The sequence below is a fragment of the Panthera uncia genome, chromosome C2 (genome assembly GCF_023721935.1).
Source record: "Panthera uncia isolate 11264 chromosome C2, Puncia_PCG_1.0, whole genome shotgun sequence".
NCBI lineage: Eukaryota > Metazoa > Chordata > Mammalia > Carnivora > Felidae > Panthera > Panthera uncia.
This window is the reverse complement of record NC_064810.1, coordinates 19,422,515-19,438,844: the sequence shown is the minus strand read 5'-3', so window position 1 is coordinate 19,438,844 and position 16,330 is coordinate 19,422,515. Positions and strand designations below refer to the sequence as shown.

General features: G+C 35.2%; 1 long non-coding RNA gene across 1 annotated transcript; it reads right to left on the bottom strand.

The window, feature by feature from the left end:
* Positions 1 to 248: 248 nt before the first annotated feature.
* Positions 249 to 16,078, bottom strand: LOC125921731 (uncharacterized). Its single transcript, XR_007457474.1, has 3 exons — positions 15,502 to 16,078; positions 12,832 to 12,946; positions 249 to 438 (listed from the first exon to the last, which is right to left on the bottom strand). It is a non-coding gene; the product is annotated as an uncharacterized LOC125921731 (long non-coding RNA).
* Between the last annotated feature and the right edge of the window lie 252 nt (positions 16,079 to 16,330).

Here is a 16,330-nt window from a genome sequence, read left to right as displayed (position 1 = left end):
TTGAGTTTGGTACTTCAATACCATGTCTTGATCTCATTCAAGGAACTAAACTGGAGATAAATAGATTTAAAAACATAACACCCTATACACAACTGAGATTATTAACCTGAGAGTATAAGGAGAGTGAAGTAAAGAGAGAAAAGTGTCTGGTAAACACTTTGTTACAGAGAAATATTTATACTCTCTGTTCTTCAATATGGGAAAATCACAGTGTAACGATCACCAAAGCATTTGACATGACATTGACGGACTTTTTCAGTCATCTTTACCGTGTCTTGCATAGTAGTTCAGAAGTGAAGCTCAGTTTCTTTTACATAAAATAACAAAGATGATATGGCATACAGGTTTTTGTGCAGTCGTGCATACACATGGATTAGTCTTCGGAAACCTTTATGAAGAGATGGCTAAAAATTGATGTCTGCACAGGGCTGATACATGCTGGAAAAGGAAATAAGTTTTTGGTGAGTAAAATTGACAGGGTTTTTTAAAACAGAAAATTGTTTTTAAACATACATTTTTGGGGGCGCATGAGTGGGTCAGGTGGTTAAGCGCCTGACATCGGCTCAGGTCATGATCTTGTGGTTCCTGAGATCGAGCCCCACATCGGGCTCTGTGCTGACAGCTCAGACCCTGGATACCTCTTCATGTTCTGTGTGTCTCTCTCTCTCTGTTCCTCCCCCCCACACTCTGTCTCACTGCCTCTCTCTCAAAAATAAGAAAAGAATAAAAAAGAAATTAAACATACATTTTAATCTACGAAGGCGTTTTAAAGTATTTATATATTTATTCTTAACATTTTGGCTTGGCATAAGCAAATGTTGTATGAATTTAGTTTGTGTATTTGATGATCATTGGTCTCTTTTATCATTTTCTCCCAATTTTAAGTAAATACTGTAAGTTTAGAATTCCTCTGCCAAGCATGTATGGAAAAAAGCAGGCTGTGTGTGTCCAAACAAAGAGCAGAGTCTTGTGCTCTACAAATTTTGTCGTAGTCATTATGTATCACAATATGGCATAATGCAATCATTTTGCTATTTCTATCTCCATGTAATAAATTTGTAGTTATATTTGTTGTACTTTTTATATAAAATTATGCGTCAAATTTCAATAACACTTTCCTATAATTAAGTTAATTGCTCTGTTGTTTTTAATTCAAGGGTCTCTTTCATTTCATTGTGCCCCCGCTAGTGTTTTGTCCTTATAATATTTAAACATAAAAAAGAGCGTTATGTGGCCAAAAATATTTGTGAAATTCTAGACTAAAGCATGTACTGTCTAACAGTGTTCTGGAAAAGAGATGTGAAAAGATAAGCAGTGTCCAACAATAGGTGGGCTCAATACCATGCAAAGAGAATCGGGGAAATAGGGGATATATTTTTTCTTTGTTTTTTTTTTTAATGTTTATTTATTTTGAGAAAGAGAGCAACCACTCAGTCAGGGGAGGTGCAGAGAGAGGAAGAGAGAGAGAATCCCAAGCAGGCTCCACACTGTTAGTGCAGAGTCTGATGTGGGGCTCGAACCCACCAATGGTGAGATTGTGACCTGAGCGAAAACCAAAAGTCAGACGTTCAGCTGACTGAGCCGCCCAGGCGCCCATGTATTTTGTAATTTAATATACCATTGAAAAACTTAGTTTTCAGCAAAGTCAGCATCAAAAACTTATTTTTTTTGCTGGAGCAATTGTTCGAAATGATTTAAATAAGGCAGCTATTTGTGACTGTCCATTGAAATGCATAGTATTTTGGGGGAAATTACTCACTATTATCATGTTTAGAGGATTAAAAGTAATTTGATATGCTGAAAATGCCCAGGAAATTGGGAATGGTTATTATATTTATTGGCATCTAGAGACATCATACAGGATTTCTGTAAATAGTATAAGAGTATACTATAAATAGTATAAAGTATAAATTGTACAAAGGATCAACTGCTATAAATTTGTTTCTTCTAGATCAGGTTAGCAATTTATTTTTTGTGTGTTTATGTTCATATTTAATTAGGAAAATTCAGTATATATTTTGAGATGACTCACTTGCAATTTCTCTATTTCTTTCATTCAAGGGCTTAAAATCCGCTAAAATCAGCTGACCAATTTGCCACTTACTTTTGCATTAGAACTTTTTAAAGTTTTTAAATTCCGGTTAGTTAACATACAGCACAGTATTGGTTTCAGGTGTACAATATAGTGATTCAACACCTCCATACAAACCCGGTGCTCATCACAAGTGCCCTCCTTCATCCCCATCACCTACTTAACAACCCCCCTCTCTGGTAACCAGCAGTTCTCTATAGTTAAGAGTCTATTTCTTGGTTTGCCTCTCTGTCTCTTTTTCCCCCTTTGCTCTTTGTTTTATTTATTAAATGTCATCTATGAGTGAAATCGTATGGTATTTGTCTTTTTCTGATTGACTTATTTCATTTCACGTAATAATCTGTAGCTCCATTCATGTTGTTACAAATGGCAAGATTTCATTCTTTTTTTATGGCTAAGCAATATTCCATTATATATATATATATATTTATAAATATGTAAGTATATAATGTATATAATATATAATAAATATATATTTCATATAAATATTTTATAAATATATTTTAAATATTATATATTGTAAATCATATATATTTCTCTATGTATATTTCTCCCTATATATACATATATGTGTGTATATATACATATATATGTGTGTGTGTGTATATATATGTATGTATGTCACATCTTCTTTATCCATTCATGCGTCAATGGACATTGGGCTGTTTCCATAATTTGGCTGTTGTAGGTTATGCTGCTATAAACATCAGGTACATGCATCCCTTTAAGTTAGTATGTTTGTATTCTTTGGGTAAACATCTAGTAGTGCAATTGCTGGATTGTGGGGTAGTTCTATTTTTACCTTTTGAGGAACTTCCATACTGTTTTCCAGAGTGGCTGCACCATTTTATTTTCCCACCAATAGTGCAAAAGGGTAACCCTTTCTCCACATCCTCCCCAGCACCTGTTGTTTCTTGTATTGTTGGTTTTAGCCATTCTGACAGGTGTGAGATGATATAGTTTTGATTTGTATTTTCTAGCATCATTTCACAAATTAAAAAAATTTTAAAAAAATTTTTTAATCTTTATTTTTGAGAGAGAGTGACAGAGTGTGAGTGGGGAAGGAGTACAGAGAGAGGGAGACACAGAATCTGAAGCAGGCTCCAGGCTCTGAGCTGTCAGCACAGAGACCGACGCGGGGCTCGAATTCATGAACAGTGAGATCATGACCTGAACTGAAGTCAGACACCCAACAGACTGCGCCACCCAGGCACCCCTCATTTGACAAATTTTAAAATGGTTTCCTACTTCATGTTTCCTTACAATCGCCTTTTTATAGAGTTACCAATTCTTTAAACCCACATACTTTAAATATCCCAAAGCTTTTGTATGTTTTACAATTGTCTTGAATCTTATTTTTTCTTTCATTCAGATTTTAAATTAATAGTTGTTTTTGTAGCAGAAGCATGGAAACAAAATGACTTCTAAGATAAGTTCAGTTTGCACAAAGATGTATTGTCTTGCCTAAAGCATGGTGATAAATGTTTAAGTTGCTCGCTCATATTGTTTTATATTTTAATGCCTCCCAGACCATGCAGCAGCACATTTAAAACTTAACAGGCATGTGCAGTAATGAATTGAGACAAGTATTCCATGGTATTTCTCTAAGAATAATCTCACTTCTAGCAACATCTACTGAAGTCCTCATTAAATTAAATGATTTGTTACTTTCAATAGGATTCACGTGACTTCAGAAATGTTGAAGTTTCCAAGGCAAATAAAAATTTAGTCTACTTCTTTAAGGAAAGTGTGATCTTGAAATTTAACCAATCTCATATAGTACAGGTATAGAATACCTTGAAGTCTTACAAATACCTGAAGAAGTTACTGTTAAACCTCAAGAAGTTATTCTGTTTCTTAAACTGTGATTATATTGGCATGTTTTTCTTCCCATGGAATTCTTTAAAACGTTTTTTTTTTTTTCAGTATTTAGTCATAATTAAAATCTCACACTTCAGAGAACTTTCTAGAAGTCTTCAAGATTACTCTAGTAACTCATTCCTACCCATTGTACAAAATTACTAAATTGTATTGAAACAGTTTACATATTCAAAAGGATGTATATGCAAAATACTAGAAACCAATTTAAATGTATGTACTCTTACAGAAATACCTCATTATGGCTTAAGAAAAAAAAACCTACCAGCTTTAATAACTGATAAAGCATACAGTTGAATATAAGTTTCCAAAGTATAATCAAGAATATAATCAAGCTTTAGCATCTTATGAGTAAATATCTTGAATTTTATGAAACCACATCTATATGTATAGGGTAGTGTTATCTGCTTCATTACCATTATGAAAGTTGACTTGTTAAGCTGTCAAGGATGTGATATGGTAATGAACAGATAATTTCAGATGAATTGCAATCAACGTTCCCCATAACTTCCCAGGCTTTTCCTCCTCAGATTATTAAGTTAGATATTATAATGTTGTCACTTAATGAATTCAGATCCGTGGGGTCATTTTAGACCATGACAGGAATTTAAAGTAAAATTAATCATTTAGTTATTTCAAAGAAAGCAATGCATTCAGTGTTCAGCATGAAAATGCAAAAAACTTTGTTAAAACTATTGAATATTCCACATTTTTAATAGATTATTTAAATGATCATGTGTAAAGAAAACACTTGTTCAGCCATATATGCTGTATCGCTGTATGAAAAAAATACCTATGAACATAGAAAATATTTGATATATGAAAATTATATGCATGAATATTTATAAGATGTTTATAAACTTAAGGTTCATCTATGAATTCCTTCATGCTAGTACTCAGCGAGTTATTTTGAGGGTAAAAGGAAATAATGTATGTGAGATAACTTACTCACAAAATTAATTAGCTAAATGGTATATGCTGATGGTTGGGTTTTAAGAACTCTAACGACTAGGAGACGAGGTTTGATGCTGAGCATCACGGAGAGCATGGCAGCGAGCTGCTGGTGACAAAGGAGCCGCCATAACCTCGTCAGTATTTTCAGAAATAATGACTGTTCTCTAGTTATAGGAGGATTGTTTCTGCTCCTCTTGTTTTGAATATTTGGACTTTATTAGTCATCCCATCACTCCTCGTTTTCCCCTATTCCTTTAAAAATATACTGTTTTGGGGCGCCTGGGTGGCGCAGTCGGTTAAGCGTCCGACTTCAGCCAGGTCACGATCTCGCGGTCCGTGAGTTCGAGCCCCGCGTCAGGCTCTGGGCTGATGGCTCGGAGCCTGGAGCCTGTTTCCGATTCTGTGTCTCCCTTTCTCTCTGCCCCTCCCCCGTTCATGCTCTGTCTCTCTCTGTCCCAAAAATAAATAAAAAACATTGAAAAAAAAATTTAAAAAAAATATACTGTTTTGCTGTATTTATATACTGTCTTTGCTGTTCATTTTTTTTTTTTTTATTTTAGCAGTTGTATTTGGATTAAGCTAAATACTTCTAAATGTACAAAATTTAAGGAAATACACTTTCTGGAAGCTTAATATGTAGACTACTCAAATTGGGATGATGGCTAATAAATAGGTTAACCAAATTATTTCCCTTGACACTGTAACGAAAGTATGATGATAAGGTTGATTCTCTGGGGAAGAAAATAGAAGCGTGCAGCACTGAGCTATATTAATGGTAGGATTGCTGTTTAACAAAATTGTTTTGTTGTTAACTCTCTTTCTGTTTCAAAATTAATAAAGACTCATCTGTTTTCTTCCCTCTCTGTCTCCCATTCCATCCTGATCCCTACCCACCTTTTAATTTCCTTTGTCCCTATGACCTTAGTCATGTGACCTAGTTTATGACATTTGATTGATATGGTTTTGTGCAAGAATATATACCCACATAACTGTGTGTGTATGTACATGTATATAATGAAATACTAAAATACTTGAAAATGGAAAGTGATAAACTGATCTTTAAGTTAAATTCTTGTTTTGTTTTTGCTTTTATTTTATTTATTTTATTTTAGATGAAACAAAGGAAGAAGTGAGAAGTTAAATTTAACTTTTAATTGGTGGCAGGATACAGCCGCCTCTCCCCCCCCCCCCCCCGCCCCCAGTGCCTTCATTGGCACTTGTGGGGTTTTTTTTTTGGTTTGTTTATAAAATTCTTTGATACTAAAAGTTATTGGAAAGAAACTTTTGTATTTCTGTACTTCATTAACCGTTAATAGTATGGTGCAATATTCAATTAGAAAATCATAGAGAAATTGTTAGTAAGTAATTTAAAATGATATCGAGAAAATGAATCGGGGTTGTATTGTCCGAATGTAACTCCTCTTAGCAAACAAATCCCTTGGAATATGGGACCAAAATTTCCTAGAATACCTGACATGGAGGAAAACTTGTGTTTGGAAATGAACAAGAGAGGGGTTTGAGGAAATTATGTATAGATTATGCAAAAGTAGACTGATTATCTTGTACATTACTGATGTAGCTTGCAATTGAGCAGCCGTTCTTCCTATTACAGTTGAAGATGAATTGGAAGGTTGCTTTAATCATTTCCACATTTGAAAGCTTTTATCTTTCTCCATGCTGGCCGGCAGCTCTAGCTTAGATCAGTAAGGTCTGTGCCTGTCCAGATGCACCGTATAATCAGCGCGGGAATCTACCAGGGGATCAAACAACAAAAAGTAATTGGCATGTCCATGGCATTTTTCTCTCTGGCCTTCAACTGCTGTATTCATTCATTTCCTGGTTGTGCTTTTAGTATTTGACACCAGTACCAAAAAGTGGTCATTTGTTCTTTAGTAAATAGGATAATCGTATACAACACCGAAAAAATAGACATCAAAATGGGCAGCTCAATGTCAAAAGAGCTCTAATCCTCCCATAATTCTCATTCTCTCCTAAACAGCTGCTAGATGAACAAAATCATTTTTTAAAAAGTCAGTGTTCAGAGTGTAGAATTTATTAGTAAGAACCGACCAAGTTAACTCTCCCAAGAACCACTACTAACAACATGGTGGGAAAGCTTCTGGAACAGTTGTCGGGTACTTCTATGTGCCATTGCATGAAGATAGGTTGGCGTTGCAGAAAGATGTGCTGTTTTTCAGCTGGCACGTATTTCCTTGGCTTTTGAATTCTTAGGGAACATTCTAATATGGGGGAGAAGGGAAAGGCAAAGGGCAAAACGTTGAAAAGTCAAGTTGGCATTTTCTATTAAGCATGGAATCAAGTCTACTCAGTGTGATATAGCTGGAGACATGGCAGGACAAAGGAGGAGGCAGTGTGGCTGGGCCCTACCTAGCTAGCATGTGCTGGAACGGCTCCATATTGGCTCCAACAGTGACTTTTGGAAAATTTTACAAGTTAGTTGTTAAAAACACTCATCGAACACTGAGTTTTACCAATTCAAAATAAATTAAAATACACTAAACACGAAAGGAGTAAGCACTCCAACTTATACGTCTACTCCACGTTCAATAAAGTTACACGGCTTAAAATCATGCATTGTGGTGGTATTTGCACCAAGGACACGAGCAAAATGCATACTGGTTTATTTTTTTTCCTGTAAAACCAGTTACGAAATATTTACCAGCACATAATGGCTGGACCCGGAGCCCTACGCTGAAAGCTCAGACCTTATTCTTCAGCTTCTAATGCTAAGATGATCTTGCAAGCTAGAACAATAAATCTCCGTGGCAAAAGATAAAAATGCATGACTACAAGGACGTTTATCATCAATGGAACTTGGATGTGGAATTAAACTTATATATATAGGAATTTAAAGTGACTTATATTAGGTGTGCCTGGGTGGCTCAGTCAGTTAAGCAACCGACTTGGGCTCAGGTCATGATCTCACAGTTTGTGAGTTCGAGCCCCGCGTCGGGCTCTGTGCTGACAGCTCAGAGCCTGGAGCCTGCTTCGGATTCTGTGTGTGTGTGTCTCTCTCTCTGCCCCTCCCCTGCTTGTGTTCTCTCTCTCTCTCTCTCTCTCTCTCTCTCTGAGATAACTAAATATATTTTAAAAAATAAATGAAGTGACATATTCTAACATATGACCCGTATCCAGTAAAACACCATTGTTTAAATATAAGTCATCCTCCTTCTGAAATTTTTGATGGAAAAGCCTTTCTGGATTCTAGTCTTTGTTAATTTTATCATGCCATGAATTTATTTTTAGCAGATAAGAATTAATTTTCTTATATGATCTTATTATGCTGTGATACAATTATGGCAGCTATTATTGTGCTAACATTACAGATTAGGAAATTAATACTCACTGAGATAAAAAAAAATCCCCCAAATTTAAACTTTTTAAAAAAGGTACATGCTTCTTGACAAGGACAATAACCAATCCATCTTTTTCCCTCATTGAGCAGGCATCCCTTAGAGGGAGGCTCATGACTACAGTATATTTATTATTCATAAATAATAAATAAGACATCTATGCTTTATAAATGAATACATTTATTAAGCAAATTATATATAATCTCTGCTCTTCTGGAGTGACTATAATATTGGCATAAAAATCAAGACAAGTAAAACAAAATAACAATCAAATCAATAAATGAAATTTCACAAAGTATGGAAAGAACAGTGAATTAAAGCAAAGAAAGTTATACAATTGAGTATCATTAAAATGAGGCTATGAATTGAATTAAATGAGTCATTTTTAAAAGGCCTCTGATAGAAAATGATACCCCTAGATGGCTTAGTCACCTTCTTCCCTTTAATAAAACTTAGATGTCCCCTGAAGATATTGCTCTCACTAAAAGCTTCTGGGGTAGAGACTTTGTTCCTCTCACATGTCCCTACCTGATATACTTTGTGCCAGGAAACCCTGTCTGTCCCCGAGCCTCAGGGAAAAGAATTCTTCACAGACAACCACTCCCATTTCCAAATCATTCCATTTCTTTTCTTCAGATACTGTGGTTGGGATTCTTCCTTAAGACTGTGCCATCATTGATTATTCATAATCGATCTAAGATGATAATTTGCTCAAAATAATACTAACAGTGTATATGATTATTTATGTTCATGTGTATATCTTACATATTAAGTTCCAAAAATGCCAAAAGAGCTCCCTGGGACTATCTTAAGTTGTTAGAAAACCTAACTCAGTAGAGTATTTGTTTAAATATTTCCATTGTGCTAAACACAGAAATCCTGAAATGCGATTTACAGACTTTTTATTTAAAGAATCTCCTCCAGTTTCCTTGTTATCTATTTATTTAATCAGACAGAGGGAAACATAAATACCATTTTTCTACCCTAACAACTGATTTAAAAAGTTTGTGGATTTCTCGTGGCTAATTAGAGATGGAAGTAAGGAAATAATAAGTTTACATTCAACAATAAGAATGCTAATATCTAATTCCCTGCTTATCTTCTTTCCTTCCTCCAAAATTAAACATAGTCAGAAACATTCATATATTAAGATGATTAGAAAAGTACAGCTAATTGTTCATCATTTAAAATGAAATGTATTAGAGCCTCAAAGACAAGAGCTACAGGATGATTAGTTTTCAATAAATATACTTGCACATCCATCGATGTATTAGAATTCTCTAGTTCTCCAAGAATTTGACTTGGAGAACATTCTGCTCACTCCAGGTTTGCTCCCCGCTATAAAATACAGCTTTTAAATCATAAATATTAATCAGGCCCCATATCAAGAACTCCAAAATATTTTAAAATGATGTTATGAATAAATATGCTTTTATCCTTTTTTTCCTTGGAAGGTGGGTAATATTTTAATATGTTCAAAACATGTACAGTTAAGATGCTTCACCAAATACAAAAATTACTAAAACAAGCTGATATGGTTGTGATAATTTGCAAGCAGCGTATTTTTGCGGATCCCATCTCTACTTCATATCTGGGAAATATCTAGAAATATAAAAACGGAGAGAAACGTAACGATCTTCTGAAGATGATGGACTTGCCGTGTCACTGTGAAAGCGATACATGTTTCAATGTCTGTTTAACAACTGAAAAGCAGATATTTTGAACAGAGGTGGCTTGATTGCTTTACATGTTGTTGTTCCCCGTAGCATTTTGGAATATTTCTAAGTGGGAAGAAATAGACGCAGGAGTGACGTAAGTAAAATGATGTAGTAAGCAGCTTCAAGTACTTCTTTTGTGCATTCATGTTACCAAGAGAGTGAAAAGAGAGCCTACAGAATGACAGAAAATATTTGCAAAAAAATATCTCTGATAAGGGTTTAATATCCAACGTATATAAAACTTATCACAATTAAACAACAGCAACAAAAAAGGACAAGCAAACTAATGTAACAAAAGGTCAAAGGACTTGACTGTACATTTTTGTAAAGAAGATTTATAAACAGTGGCACCTGCGTGGCTCCGTCGGTTGGCCTTCCAACTTCAGTTCAGTTCATTATCTCCCCGTTCATGAGTTCGAGCCCTATGATGGGTTTGCTGCTGTCAGCGCAGAGCCTGCTTGGGATTCTCTGCGCCCTTTTCTCTCTGCCCCTCCCCAGCTTGCACTCTCTCAAAATTAAAAAAAAAAAAAAAAAAGCTTTAAGAAAAGATATTTAAACAGACAATAAACACATAAAAAGATTCTCAGCATCATTAGTCACTAGGGAAATCGAAATCAAAGCCACAATGAGATACCACTTCTCATCTACTAGGATGGCTATAATTAACACATACAAACAAACAGCATGCTTTAGTAAAGATGTGGAAAAATTGGAACCCACATACATTGTTAGGAATAAAAATGGCAGGTCCACTGTGGAAAATATTTTGGTAGCTTCTCAAAAAGTTAAATATAGAATTACCATATGACACAGCAATTCTATTCCTAAGGGTTTGCCCAAAAGAATTAGACACAGGAACTCAAACAGGTATTTGTCTCCAATGCTCATTGCAGCATTATTTAAAATAGCCAAAGGTAGAAGCAATCCAAGCGGCTATCCACAGATGAATAATAAATGAAATGTGGCAATGGAATATTATTAACCACAAACAAGGAACGAAATACTGATAAATACTCCAACACGGGTCAACACTGAAAACACTATGCTAAGTGAAAGAAATCAGATATAAATGGACAAGTGTTGCACAACTCCACTTCTATGAAAAATCTGGAATGGACAAATTCCAAGGACGGAAATGATTACAGGTTATCAGAGACTGAGGGAAGGTGAGAGTGTGGCTTCATGCTCAATGGATACAAAGTTTCTGTGTCGGGTAACCAAAACTTCATGCCTGTTGCACAACAATGTGAATGTAGCTCAAGTCACCAAATTTTACACTTCGGATGTTTAAAATGGCAAATTTCATGTTATATGTTACCAGGGTAAAATATTTAAAAATGGAATTGATACAGAATCAAAAACTTGACAGCTAGAAATTAGCCCAGAGTGTTCAGCCAAAATTATATCAAGTGTAAAACGTATAAAATGCAGTTTGACGTGAAGATATTTTGAAAGTAAGGCAAGCAAAAGTAGCTTAAGAGCCATGTTTGTTTATTTTATGGATTCTGGAAAATCACAACTCAGAGCATGTTTCTCTGGGATACCTTTCTTCAGATATGCATGAAAGCAAGCTGTTCCACTGTATACGCACACAGATGAGGTTGATTCAGAGGGATGCAAAACAAGTCTCAGAATGTAAATGTCACATTGAGGGAGCCTAGCGTTTGACATGCTGGCTTGCCTATCGCAGTGGGACATCTAGGGGGCACCTCAGTGAAGGGAACGAAGTGTGTGAACTGACTCCATAGGTTGAATTTGTTCTCCTGGCTTCACCACCTTCGTATCCCAATGTGTTTTACGATGTTTTCTCAAGATAAGGCAAATTTATATCATGTGAACCTGTTTCTCTGGAAGTTGGCATGAAAACTGCCAAAGATGGATTCAAAGATGATGTCACTCTATTAGCAAGCCTCAATGTCACCACTCCAGAGTGAACTTATAAACATATTCCCTCAGAATAGGCAACAAAATCATTCTTTTGAGGTGCTCTGATTACATCTCATACCCTTTCTGTTGATTAACCTACTCCATCCTCCCTAGACCCAAATCTTCATCACCGAGTCAAAATATGTAAATCGAAGATTTATATGTGTCTATAAATCTAGGTTTATCTTCATTTTTACACTGGAAATGCATCTAGGTACATAATACATTTTAAGTGCAAATTAACATTGAAAAAGTGCAATTGGAGAGTCGATTTACCGGGGGAGGTGAATCTAGCAACACCCAGAACAAGAAAGCTCATAGAAAATATGGAGAATGTTGACTACAGAACAAACTTTGAGAACAGGAAGAACAAAATGCCACCAAAATGTCATAAGTAAATTGCAAATGATATCTTTATAACATATCTTAAGCGTTATATTCACCTACTTAATCATATTTAACTTATCACGCATATATGGAGCTTAAGAAGAATGAACATTTAAAAAAATCAAAGCAAAATAAATGTGGGAACACATTATGATGGATTAGTTATCAGATGTTATTGAAACAGAGTTAAGGTAATGAACAGTCGGTCCTCAACTTTTGCCCAGCTTCCTGTAATAAGTTAATGTGTAAAATATGTTAAAAGAGGATGCAAGGAAAATTGAGTAAAAGAATGATAAATGGATTTCACATAACTTTTTTTGTTTTAACTAAAATATAAGAAAAATATTTTACATATCCAAATTTTAATAGCCATGATTAATAAAATATTAGAAGACTAAATCCTTTATTATTAGCACTGAACCACTTTCCATCACATTCCTGTCTGGCTTCCCTAGAGGCAGTTATTACCATGAATCAGGTAAAGTACCTCTTGACCACTCACCCCACGTCTTTCTCCCTGTGATCTGCACAAGCCAGCAATGGGTATCAGTTAAAGCTTTCATAGAACACACATTTCTTCTGCATGAAAGGCAATAGTAAGCATTATTTCAGGAAATCTGCAAGAAGAATAAAAAAAATCTATTGGAGAAGTAGGTATATACCACATCTCTAAAGATAAACAGATACTAATTTCAGTTATAGTTATTATTTATTAAATATCAAACACAATTTTAAAACAAAGTACATGTATTAATTATTTCATTATATTTCTCTTTAAAAAATGCACAATGTAAGCAGCTTTATTATCTTTGGTTCACATAAACTTCTAAAGATCCAGTATATGAGAAAGGCTTGGGGTCAACCACAAGGCTATCTTATCTTACTTATGAAGTGGGTCCTATGGAAAATTCTGAAATAAATTTGGCATCGATTTTAATTTTTCTTTTTAATTAGATTACGTGCGAACTACTCTTTAAGGGCAACTTATTTATATTTAGTTAGATAGTTCTTTTGTTTTAGCTGAATATCTTGGGGAAAATAGGATAGATAGGAGTGGGATGGATTAGAGACAAGGCAGAAGACATAAGAAATTCTCATAATGGCATAGATTTTGGAGTAATTTCAAACATGTAAGTATCCCAAGATCTTTCATAAGAATTCATTGGCGGTGGTTCAGTAGCTTAAGTGTCTAAATTCGGCTCAGATCATGATCTCACAGTTCGTGCGTTCGAGTCCCATGTTGGGTTCTGTGTTGACAGCTCAGAGCCTGGAGCCTGCTTGGGATACTGTGTGTCTCTCTCTCTGCCCCTCCCCCACTCATGCTCTGTCTCTCTCTGTCTCTCAAAAAATAAATAAATGTTAAAACAATTAGAAACATAATTCATGGGTTAACCTAAATCACTATGAAGTTGTCTCTGTTTATTGTATATGAAAAAGAGATATTGTATGTCATTAGTAGACTTTATATATTTTTTCCCTTTCCTTTTAAGCTTGCATACTACTTTATGTAGGAAACGTACTCCTGAAAAGACGATCAATTAATAAATGAACTTTTTTACAGGTGACAATGATTGAAAACATATTTTACGAATTAATATGAAATTACCATTGTAAAACTTGAGTTTGAACATACCAATTATCTTTAGAATATGGAATATGTTTTAAAATAAAGAACAAGAATGAGCAAGCATAATATTGAGGTGGCTTTATCAGTAGCTTTTCATACAAATCTCTAAATCATGCTTCAACTCTATGTATTTAACGTAATCCAGTGCTCCCATTACGTTTGAATGATGAAGCAACATGGCACATTTCTACTCATGCAAATATATAATTTAATCACATTGTATAGAATGCCAGCTAAAACAAAAATAGTTCAATATCAAGCATCAACAAAAAATGCTACCTTGGAAAATTATTCAAATAAAAGTGATGTGTGAGAAATTTCATGCTTCGGTAATTTGTCAGAACAACTGATATATATTTAGACATACATGAATATGCTTTACACCCACATTTTACCTAACCTGCTCATTTTAACACATAAGCCAATTAAGTCATTCTCAAAGTGATCTTACATTGCTAATTTTCACAGAAATAAGTCAAGTTTTTCCTAGTCTCACTATTCTTTAAGTGGTGGTCGCATAGTGGAAGAAACTCAAAGTGAATAAGCACGTAATTAAAGATAAAACATAAAAATAAAAGCTACAGTTTAGTAGCTCTAAGTTTATTGATTTTTGTATATTGTACTTTTTTTGGTTGATAATATTGTGACATTCAGTAACAAATTTCTTCATATAATGGACTCACTGCTAATATCCAAGTAATTCTAGTATTTTTTATAATATTTTTTCAAAAATTTATAATGAATGCCTTTTTATTATAGTATTCCAGTGGGCTGATAAGATCTTATTGGTAGGTATAAAAACTCCTCTGCTCACCAAGAAAATCACTATGATCACACTTATTTTTTTTCTGATGAAATTTACCCAAATTGATATTGGAAAGGCAAATGTTTATCATCCATTTATTCACACATTCATTCATTTGTTCACCAAATATTCCCTGGAGATTTTCTCTCTGTCAGCATTGTTCTACAGCCCATTTTTAGTGCTGGGACACACACAATATTGCCCCCGTGACTTCTGTGGGAATAGCCCAACATTAAACAAAATAAATATTTGAACTACATAGAAGTTTACAAATATATTAGATCTGGGGCAGGATGAGAAATAGTGTTTTGAGAAGTCAGAGTTCATTAGGATATTATTAAGGTGATAAAGGAATTCCTTTGAGAAGGTAATATTTTATCAAAGAAGGAAGTGAAAGATAGTGATGTGATTCTCTAGGGGAAGAGCATCCAAAGCAAAGGAAAAGAACGTACAAAATGTCTGGGTTGGGGGGCATCCTCTCTATTAAAAAAAGGCTTCAAAGGAGTGGGCAAAAGGAAGAGAGAAGCAAATACAGACAAATGATGCAGGGAGAAATTGTACTGGCCATCTCAGGCCTCTGTATACATTTTGGTGTTTACTTTCAGGAAGAAGGGAAGGAGGGAAGCTATCGGTGGGTTTTCCACATGACATGGCTTCTGTTTTATCAAAATTACTCTGACTGCTGGGTTGCAAATAGACGATGAGAGAACAAGGAGGGAAGCAGGGTGACCAGTTATTACCTTCTCTTGGATCCTGTGAAACATCATGCAGACTCTCCATCAGGGATAAAGCACTCATTTCACAAGTTGCTGAGAGGGTTGGCGGCTGATGGCTTCCAGATGAGTCGGTGTGAGGAATTTCCCTTGGCTGGAGGAAGACGCTCACCCAAGGCTTACACCTGGCCCCCGAACTTCAGTTCAGTTTGTCTCTGAAGGGTTATCCCAGTCTAAAACTTCCTGGATGGTTGGTAAAGGCTTCTTGCAACTGAGTCACATTCCAACTTTCTCCCTCCCCCTGGTCATGCTCCCAATTATTTTTTACAAGTGTTGTTCTAGAAAGCCCTCCTCAATAAAATGTGTGCATATGTCTCCATTGCAGAGTCTGTTTTCAAGGTAACCCTACCTGGGACAGATTTAATTTCAATAATCCAGGCAAGTCATCAGGGCGTGACCAATGATCTTTATATTGCCTGATCCCTTGCTTAATACCTGCCCATCACCAGGATTTGACACTTCTGGTTTCTCTCTTCTTCTGAGAGGATTTGCTCATTTGGTCTTCAGAATATTAACTTCATCTTATTTTCCACTTACACACATGGCCAATCCTAGTCAGTGTTCTGTTTCATTCTTCTTCACATTCTGGATTCTAAATGTCACAGTGTCTCAGGGTCTGGTCCTTCATCCCTGTCTCTTTGGTAGCTACCCTCATTCCCTATACATTGACGAAGTTTCAAGTTTCTCAATTACACAGGTGAAAATACTTGCTGTCATCACTTATTCTTTTCTTCCTTTCATACCCTATTATGAGTCTTTCAAAAAATCTTGTTAGCTCTACCTTTGAAATATATCT